This window comes from Lepeophtheirus salmonis, chromosome 2 (assembly GCF_016086655.4).
Source record: "Lepeophtheirus salmonis chromosome 2, UVic_Lsal_1.4, whole genome shotgun sequence".
Taxonomy (NCBI): domain Eukaryota; kingdom Metazoa; phylum Arthropoda; class Copepoda; order Siphonostomatoida; family Caligidae; genus Lepeophtheirus; species Lepeophtheirus salmonis.
Genome location: NC_052132.2, coordinates 18,719,145 through 18,727,643, shown reverse-complemented (window position 1 = coordinate 18,727,643; position 8,499 = coordinate 18,719,145). Strand labels below are relative to the sequence as shown.

Sequence of the window (8,499 nt, the reverse complement as noted above, 5' to 3'; positions counted from 1 at the left end):
AAAACGTAATAGTATTGGGATTTCATTCCCTCCTTGTTGTTAAAGAGATTATTGATTTACTCTACTTAAAGAAGCTTCTTAGATTATGTAGAACTCTAATAACATAGGAGAACACAAAGAAAAATACATGTATTTTTTTTATTTTTTTGCTTTATAATTTTAAGAAAAGTAAATTAATATTTTATAAGATGAAAAATATAAATAACTTTATAACTGAAGTTTTTTGTTATTTTTACTTTCATATTTATATTTCATTTAAATCTTGCTACATTTTTCATTTTCAACTTCATGCCTACAATGGAATAGGAAGTAAATCCACATAAAGGTAAGTTTTCATTTTCATCAATATGTATTTTGATAGTTAGAGTTGTATAAGATATGTTTTACTTTCTATACTTTTGTATTTTAAAAATACGAAATCATGTTCAAGTTCTAAATAGAACTTGAACATGATTTCGTATTTTTTTAAACTGTCATCCTTATTATTTAATTCTTGAAGAGAGAACATTTAAGTATAAAGTATGCACGTGAAAAACGGATAGTAATTGGGGATTTGTTTGGGAGCAATGAGTGTAAGTCTTTATTGAACTTAGGGTCATACCTTTAGACCTAAATGTTTGAGTAAATTGAGGGGACCCCAACTTTCGGATCCAAATCTGAAACAAAAATTAGACGCATACTCGTTTCGAATTTGACTCAAATTTCGAACCTGAATAAAATAAAATCCGGATTACTTTTAGATTTCTACTGAATACTAATTCCGAAAGAATCGATAAATAACCCACGGTTATTACTATTCGAACAAAATAGTGTGTTACTATTGGAATTATACAGATTAATTATAATTTGTATACAGATATCATACAGTTTGTGTGTGTGTGCCTTTTATTTGTACACACCCCGTTGGGCCTAGGATACTGTAACTTTGCCTACGTGTCTCTTTTGAACTTGTTCAAGCAAAAACGGGGATGCTGATTTTTGAAGGGTCATATAAGGGAGCCTTATTTAATACTCGAAACAAAGGTTGTTGTTGTTTTTTGGAGCTCAAGGAGACTAGAGATGTGGTTGAGTTATAAATCAAAAAATGACTCCCGTCTTAAAAACAAAGAACTATACTAATAAGAATAACTTTTTTGTATTTCTGGTCCAAAAAAAATGGATTTTCAATAGAATATTGTTGGTAGAAATTTGTCTGCAGATTCGTTTGCATATAAATTGGACACATAAAAATTGATGTGTAATCTCTCATTTTCTGAATAATGTTACAATTTTTTTCTCTATTTTTCACTTTTTATACTCTTTTATTTAATCAAACTACAATTTTAAAGAAAAGGTGCTACTAAACGATGATGTATTTTGATAATTAAATTGAAAAATCTGAATACAATAACTATAAATATTTTTAATTTTCAAAACTATTTATTAACTAGTTTTTGTAGTATTTGCAAAAATGAGCAAGTTATGGAGTGTTATTTTTTCGAGAAAATAAATTTTGGGTGGTTTGTGTTCCTCTTTAGAGTGACAATTAACGCTACTTATTACTTTTTTGCAAAATTAGTGCAAAACATTTTTCTAATTTCTTTGTGAATTTCGATTTGGCAATTCTTTGACAAAAATAAAAGATTAACGTCTCATCTCCACAATTTTTTAGTACATATAAGTGAGTAAGATATTTGAAGTTGATAACGTAACTTTTTTCTAAAATTTCAAAATAACACATTTCATTAAATATAAAGGTCCTATACATGTGTGCACGTCTAAAACTGAACACTCTGAAATTTTTAAAAATAGTGAAATAATTCTGTAATTTTGACGTGGTCGACAAATTAATTTATTTAACATGAAAGATGAGAGTCTTAGACACATGTCTACTCAATATGGCCTTCAGTGTTCGCCACTACCAGGTCCAGACTGGACCGGAACTTGCTGCATGACTTGGCAATGAAGGTCTGGTCGAAGTTGGCTCAGGCATTCTTGAGGGCAGACTTCAGTTGGTCCTTGGACTTGTATTGGACTCCCGACAGCATCCTCTTTAAACGCCCAAACACTGTGAAGTCAAGCGGCTAACAATCAGGCGAGTGAGGCCTTTTTCTTAAGCATGTTGAGAAAAATCTTCGACCTTGCGAGGCGTATTTCCTTCTCTCTAGGCTTGAGAGCTTGACGTGGGGTTCTCTTGTAGACCTTAAGGCCAAGATCTTTCTTAACTAGCCGATCCATGGTCCTTCTGCTGACGTTGAACTCCCTGGAGAGGCCGGTGACGGTGACCTTGCCTCTCTTGTCTTCAACAGACTTTTTCACGGCAGCAACCATTTTGTCCGACCTTCGAGGCCTTGACTTAGATCTTGTAGTCGCCTCAGCTATTTGGCCTATGTCCCTGACCTTCCTGTCGGCGCCCTCCTTCTTGGGTGTCCTCTTTATGGTAGCATCAACATCCCAGGTGTCCTCTAGCTTCCTACGGATACGCTGAACAGTCCGTAAATTCACTCCTAAGGTTGAAGCAATCGTTGAATTGGAGATTTCACCTCCATTATTAACCAATGCCATGACACGGTGGACCTCGAAAGCTCCTCGTTCCACTTATAGCTCTTTATCTCCTCATATGATGACGGCATGATGCTAACTGAACTATGTATCGTCAGCTGACGAGAATAGCTTTCCTATTTGGTAACCGGTTTTTTATTTGATAATGTCGTCTTCAAGTTATCAAGGTTTAAAGTAGGTGACAATCTGATCCCCGCTCCCTGTATATAGATATAATACAAAAGCTTGAAGGGGCTCTTTCATCCCGTCACCAATTCTCGACCAGTTTGAATGTGAATATAAATTTCTTACTCATAATCCTGCTCGTAGCTCAAAAAATTTGTATGTTGGTTTACTCGTAAACTAAAGATATTACTGTATATTTCATTTTTGAAGAAATAAAAATCTCTTTATTATTTGTTCAATATATTATGAAAAAAAGATGAAAAACACAATCTTATGTCAACAAATATAAGGAAATTTCTATTTTTTTCTGTTCTATCCTTATCTATAAACGATGAATAAGAGCATTTGGAAAAGTCAAAGTTCCTTTTGAAAGTTTCTGTTTTAAAGAACCATTTAATATGTCGATACTTCCTCAAATGCAGTAAACAGAAATATAAATGTTTATTGTCTAGCGGTAGTAACCACTTTACCCGAAGTTATTGGTCGTTGACGAAGCAACAAACTTTACTTTAATAAAATTGATGATAACTCCAAAAAAAATACTGAGTGTTACTCAATACTTGGATGTTCTCTCCTATAGAATGAATGAATAATGATAACAGGTTGAGAGAAAAAAATAATATAATGCAATGAGCCAGGGAGTACTTTAGTCTCTAAAGTACTCCCTGGCTGAGCCTTAGCCCGTTACTAAACTGAATCTAAACTGTCTTACATCATTTTGTCCTACATAATATTATAATAATTTATGTGTGTGTCTGATTTCGGTTCGCCCCGCTCGGAAAACCCTGATAAAAACTTCAAAACCTGGGACAGATACATATTTTAGACATAAAAGAAAAGTTGTTCAGAATTCTGAGTTACTTACTTTGCTTTGTAGGGCTTTGCTTCATTCTGATCAGACCATATTCCTGGCCTATGGAGGGCAAGCTTGTTTTTTTGATAATGAGCTGATTTTTTTCAGGAAACAAGATCGATTCCCCGCGTTTCAAAGTTCTTTCGAAATGCAAAAAAAAAAAAAAAAAAGAAGGAATTATTGTACTGACGTAAAAGGGGGAAGATTTATTTAATGCGAATTAAAAAAGGGAATTAAGTAAGTACAGGAAGAAGAGGATTCGCAAGTTAGCTTTAATATGTATCTTAATTATGGTTGAAGAAGAAACATGACGATAAATAAATAACAAGATCATTTGAAAAGTTGCTTTATATTTACCAAAATCAGTATTTTCACATTGTCCATTTTTTGTGTATTTTCCTGAGTGTCAAAAGGGGGTGAAGGTTGGATTATATTTACGTGAAATGGACAGAAAATAAAAAAAATGTTGTATAGAAGGAGGTTACTTACAATCTTTTTAATTGACCCTATCATTTTTCATTAACATTAGTCATATAAATTAATTCTATAAGGCATATGATATGACTCCATTCTTATTTCTTAGATCAAATATAACTCTACTCAAGTCGTTACCTTGTATCACACAACCTTTCCTCAAAAAACCAAAAAAAGGCCCAAAATCATTTTGTGGTTAGCCAAAATTTATTCATATAAATAATGAGAAATTGTAATAGCCATGATGTATCAAGTCAGGGGAGGGAATCAACAGCTGACAACAAAATTCATAGGGCATTTTTGGGAAGAAGCGCTGTGATCAGTTTCAATACCAATTTAAGGTTATGAATAGTTTTTTTTTTTTAATGCAAATCTGGTAAAAGCATTTGTGTGATATATGATACCAAATAAATAATTGAAAGGTAATATTCAAATTATATCATGTACCAGGCAAGGCTTCAAAGAGAAAAATAAATTATATGGAGAGAGAGAGAGAGATACTATTAAACTAACAGAATGTGATCGATATTATCTGAGATCTTTCGCTACAATAAAAAAGTTATAATGGGTCTAATACTAAATTTGGAGTTGGTAAACTTTCCAATGAAAGAGCCACATTAAGAGAATTGTACATTTTGTAAGGGTGGTATTCAAATAAGCACATTTTCAATAGTTATAATGACTAAAATATTTAAAGTTTTAAAATTTGCGGACTTATATAAAGCAGGTATTGTATTTATTAGTAAGAAGAAGTTACCACATAAGTACATCAAGCCTCGGTAGCGCAGTAGGCAGCGCGTCAGTCTCATAATCTGAAGGCCGTGAGTTCGAGCCTCACCCGGGGCAATGAATTTTTTCTGGTTGGGGCGGATTTTGTCCTCTAATGCTTAACAATTATATTGCCAAATCCTCTCGACAATGATTTTAAATTCCTTCTTTAGGAGATTTATATATTTTTATTTCTAAGAAATACACAGGAAATTGAATTTTCTTTTTTTTAATGAGTATAAGTGCAAAAAATGGATTACTCACAACCTAATCCACAAGGAAATTTGTTTCCACTCACAACCTCAAATTTAAATAGAAAAGGAAAATTTTAAAAATAAATTATGTTTACTATGTTAAGCTCTGGCAAGTGAACCCTTTTGAATTTGTAAATATGAAAAGTCAGCTCCTGTAAATTGGTAAATGTCAACTGACAAAAACAACTGAAGATAGAATAAGTAGTTTTTCTGCTGATGCAAAAAGTGATTTCTGATCTTCAAATCATCAATTATTTTATGTTAACTAACTTAATCATCCCTTATTTGTATATCAAACATTTAATTTTTTTCATATACATAAAGGGTTAATCATATCATGTGGTACAAATGTTATTTTTTTCAATTTCCCAAGAGTAAAATTTGAACAAGAGCTTTTGTGAGGACATTCATAAAAGAAATTCATCTGAAAATAGTGCTCGGCACAATTTCCATTGAATATGTGAGCCCTCAGCTCTAATAATTGCCTTAATACGATGCCTAAATCATTTCCAGCCTTTGGTCAATTTGATCTCCTTATCAGACGACAGCCTTGAATGTTCTTTCAAGAATGACTTGTACTTGTATCTCAGGTCTAACAGTTTCTTAGATATGCTTTTTAAGCACTACCGATTGTCCCATATAATGATGGGTTTGATGTTCTTTAATTTAATGTCAACATATTTTGTCTTACATAATATAATATATATTTATTTATACGGAAAATATATATCAATAATATACGAGACGTCCATTAAGATGATTTCTATTCTAGGGGCTCACACATTACCATTGCGTCATTGTATAATATTATACGCAACTTCTTCCTCGCGATTTTGACCAAATTTAAGACTATTTCTCCCTTAGACTTAGATTTTCGTGACAGGTATGTTTTTATCTAAATGGTTTTACGCCCCCCATGTCAGGAATCGACATCTACAGGCTCATGGACAAATTAATATAGGTTGCATTATATCCACCTTGTACATATATTGATATTTGTAACCTAATTTTTATGTTATGATGTTTAATACTATTTGTAGAATACAATCAATTATAACTAACATTAAGACCTTTTCTTGATAATATAATTTTGATTGAATAGGACCAGATTACAGGTATATTTTGATAAAAGAAAGCTTTTATGTGTAGTAAATTTTCAGATAAGTTTTAATGTTAAAAAAAATCATAATTAAGATATTTTAAAAGTATGTTCGAAATTACCCATCGGCCATCAAGTTTTATTTATGAATCAAGCTTTGTTTATGTACGAAAGAAAACAGAGGAACCAGATAGGGGAAGTTCTATTTGCGGGCGTGTTTGCTCGAAACACAATTCCCAAACCCCTAGTCATGACTATTTAATAATTTATTCTTTTTGAAAAATAAACCAAGTAATCAGCTGTGATGTACTTATTAGTGTTGAGACTCGGTCCAGCACCAATTTTTTTTAATTTTCGGTTCGTTCGTAAGTGATTTTTTCTAGACCAACTTTTTGGTCCAGACCCCAGACTCAGACCGTGGACCGATTTTTTAGATCTCATTTTGTAGACCGATTTTGATTCGGCCTCACTTATGGACTGATTTTTTTTCTGTCTCAATTTATGTACCGATTTTTTTTTTTTTTTTTTTTTTTTTTTTTCCAAGATCAACTGTCATTTATTTTTTCCAAAAAAAAATCAAAAGGACACAATCAGTTCTAGAACAAATACTGTATACATATAAGAGACGGCGAGATCCAAATTAATCCGAGCTATCTCTGTTTAAACTTTGTATAACCTTATTGTACCTGACAAAACATATGACGTCATCTTATAAACAATTTATCTATAAAATCAGTCTAGACTGATTTTTTTGGTACCGAACTAGACAAAAAATTTCCTATGGACGGATCTAGACCGAATTTTTATATGAGACCGGTCCAGACGGGGCTTTTTTGTTGACCGAACTAATTTGGTCCAACAAAAAATATAACGGTTTCAGACCGAAACATCGAACCCCAACACTAGTACTTATGCTCCGTTTCCAAAAGGACAAAGGGTCCAAAAGGTACCCTGTATATAGGTTCGATGCTGTACGAACACACCTGCAATAGTTCATTGATATGACTACATTATCTTTATTTTCTTTTTAATTAGATAGGGATGACCAGGGACAAACTTTTTGTTATTACCTCAACATACCAATTTAAATCGCCTATTAATTACATCTAATTACAGATATAACCAGTCAAATCTTTTTGGCCGTCCAATGTTGCAACTATTATTTAGGTCAATAAACAAACTGATGTAGGATTGGTGTGTTAAATTAGCTTGTTCCAGTAAATTTTGATACTAAAGAAATATATTAAAACAGAGATGTTATGCACGTATCATTTAAATAAACTTGTTTTCTCTCTCACAATTAAAAATGCCTTAATTACTTTCTCTACAAAGGCTCGTGATTCATACTTTTATTCCAGAAAGAATAACAAACCTATAAAAAAAAGTACAAAGTAAGCCTTTATAATATATTATCAATTGACACAAAAAAGTTTTTATATGATAAAAGAAAAGTTTCACATTGTAATTTACTATTTCCTTCTAAAGTATAAAAGTTTAAAAAAAAATTATTATTGCCATTGGTTTTATCTCATATAATTAGTCACGCTTTCTAATTAGTAAGTTTTTCTTCACCAAAAGATGGTTTCATTCATCAATTATCTTGTGATATTCCAGTCCAATAAGCAGCAATGTCTATAGAAAAAGGTGTTTTTCGTACTTGAGCACGCGTGGTCCTTCCAAAGCGATACACCAAGTAGCAATAGAAAGACCACGTGAGCAATATTTGTACAAATTTATGGGACTTTTATTATGGGAAATTTATAACTTTTCTTCCCGCTAGAGGCGTATTGTATACTTTAATATAACTAACTATACAATATTCCTAAATTTAACCTTTTAATATTCTTTTAGTATTCTGCCAAAGAAAGAAAAAATGATTTGTGTCATAAGGAATAATGAGAAAATGACGTCATGTGTGGCATTATTAAAAGCTACATCTTGAGAGGAGAAAAAAATTCAATTTGCCAAGAAAGGGTGTCTCGCCACTTTGTTTACATATACACCATCCGTTATATTTAGGTTGACACCAATATAAATGCTCACAGCTGTAGTTTTGCTATGAATTTTTACAAAGGTGAGGCTGTGCTATAGTCTAATAATCCTTTACAATAGTTTGTATTTATAAATATTAGTTAATTCTTCAAAGACATCAAAATGGAAGCCAAAAGAATTATTTTGCTGGAAATGTTCGTGCACCAGAACATCCCAAACGAGATTACCAATAACAAGCAACGTACATGGCATTAAAAAGCAAATTGAAATCCATAGAACAGTTGCCAAAAAGTCTGGTCAAGGTTGGAAACGAACTGTGATTATGTCAAAGGCCGTGATTATGCGTGTCAAAA

The 8,499-nt window shown here is 32.1% G+C and overlaps 1 non-coding gene across 1 annotated transcript; it reads left to right on the top strand.

The window, feature by feature from the left end:
- Window positions 1-4,806: 4,806 nt before the first annotated feature.
- TRNAM-CAU (transfer RNA methionine (anticodon CAU)) lies at window positions 4,807-4,879 on the top strand. Its single transcript has one exon. It is a non-coding gene; the product is annotated as a tRNA-Met (tRNA).
- Window positions 4,880-8,499: the final 3,620 nt, after the last annotated feature.